The following is a 2252-nucleotide window of genomic DNA, read 5'->3' on the forward strand; positions in this document are numbered from 1 at the left end:
AGACGCCTGGGTTCTATTTCTAGTAGGGAGCTGCTGACTCAGCCCATAATTATTTCTAATCATTCATTTACATATGCAGATCTCCAATCCTGACGCGACGGCTGAAGGACGGCGAGGAACTCAATCTATGACCAGGAAAACTGAATCACTGGATGCCTCATTGAAGATGCGTCTGATGAGGGAAACAGGGCTGGTCCAAGGCCTTTTCCCAATTCCCACTGAACTGGAAAAGCCGGCGTGTGAGCGAGGATGAGAAAGACGCCTGGAGCCAGGAAGGAACCAGTACCAGAGGAAAAGACAGGTACATCCTGGGCCAATGGAGAAGAAACAACCAGCGGGCGTGAGCTGGGAGATGAACGTGGGGACCTGTGGCCTAGAAAGCCTCTATCACCTTTAGGTTCTGCACCCTTAAGGTTCTGCACCCCTGCTCCACCCCACCCCTGCACTGCCTTCTGGAGATGTGCACACCCTTTCCTCATCCTTCTCACCTTTACGTGGCTCACACCTCACCACACCCGACTTGGAAAAGGCAGGTAGGTATCTGTGGCCCAAATTCCAGATTCGTATTTCCAACAGCTCACCTCCATGAAGATCACCTCAGGAGATCTAAATAGGTACCTCAAACTTTTAAAACAGCTCCTTCCACCTGATCCTTCCCCAGTCACCTCTCCCAGTTAACATACTAAATGGAACCATTCTCCATACAGTGAGTAAAGTCAGAAACCCAGAGTCTATGTGCCTTCCCTTCTACCCCCACATCCCATCCATCAGTTCAGTTAGTTGCTCAGTTGTGTCCGATTCTTTGAGACTCCATGGACTACAGCACACCAGGCTTCCCTGTCCATTACCAACTCCCGAAACTTACTCAAACTCATGTCCATTGAGTCAGTGATGCCATCCAACCATCTCATCCTCTGTTGTCCCCTTCTCTTCCTACCTTCAATCTTTCCCAGCAACAAGGTCTTTTCAAATGAGTCAGCTCTTCACATCAGGTGGCCAAAGTATTGGAGTTTCAGCTTCAGCATCAGTCCTTCCAATGAATATTCAGAACTGATTTCCTTTAGGATGGACTGGTTGGATCTCCTTGCAGTCCAGGGGACTCTCAAGAGTCTTCTCCAGCACCACAGTTTAAAACCATCAATTCTTCAGCGCTCAACTTTCTTTATAGTCCAGCTGTCACATCCATACATGACTACTGGAAAAACCATAGCTTTGACTAGATGGGCCTTTGTTGGCAAAGTAATGTGTGTGCTTTTTAATATGCTATCTAGGTTGGTCATAGCTTTTCTTCCAAGGAGCAAGCGTCTTTTAGTTTCATGGTTGCAATCACCATCTGCAGTGATTTTGGAACCCCAAGAAATAAAGTCTGTCACTGTTTCCATTGTTTCCCCAACTATTTGCCATGAAGTGATGGGACCAGATGCCATGATCTTAGTTTCCTGAATGTTGAGTTTTAAGCTAACTTTTTCACTCTCCTCTTTCACTTTCATCAAGAGGCTCTTTAGTTCTTCTTCACTTTCTGCCATAAGGGTGGTGTCATCTGCATATCTGAGGTATTGATATTTCCATCCATCAGGAAGTCTTAAATGTTCTATCTCCCACTTAATAACTTCTCTCAATTTCTAGAACCAACAGCCTGGTCCAAGCCCCCATTATCAGTTTCCCATATGGTCTGGTACCTGGTCTCTTTCAGTCTTCCCCCCAACAATCCATTGTTCAGAAAACAGCCTGAGTGATCAATCTTTTTTTAAAAAGGAGAAAATTTCACCCCTCTCTTCCCTAAAACTCTTTGATTGCTTCAGAATAAAATCATGGCCTACAAGACTGTGCATGATCAGGTCCCTCCCCATCTCTCCCCTCAGCCCATACTGTGGTATCACTCCAGTCTCCTTGCTCTTCCCCCAATATCCCAAGTCCCTTCCCATTGCAGAGCCTTCATACCTACTGCCTTTCCATTCCTTCTGGAGTGCTCCTTCTCCCAGCATTCCACATGCCTGGCTTCTTATTCTTACATTTCAGCTCTTCACAGAAACCCTTCCACCCAGCCCAGTGCCACCTCCACAAGCACATCACTTTGGTTTAGTTGTTTCACAGCACTGATTGTGTGTGTGCATCTTCTGTTTTCCCTTTACAGTGGAAGCTCCATTAAAGCAAGGACTCCATCTCTTTTGTTCACACTATATCCCAAATACCTGGCCCAATTAGGTGTTCAGTATATACATGTTGAATAACTGAATGAATTAATGGCAGCC

The sequence above is a fragment of the Bos indicus genome, chromosome 7 (assembly GCF_029378745.1).
Source record: "Bos indicus isolate NIAB-ARS_2022 breed Sahiwal x Tharparkar chromosome 7, NIAB-ARS_B.indTharparkar_mat_pri_1.0, whole genome shotgun sequence".
Classification (NCBI taxonomy): Eukaryota; Metazoa; Chordata; class Mammalia; order Artiodactyla; family Bovidae; genus Bos; species Bos indicus.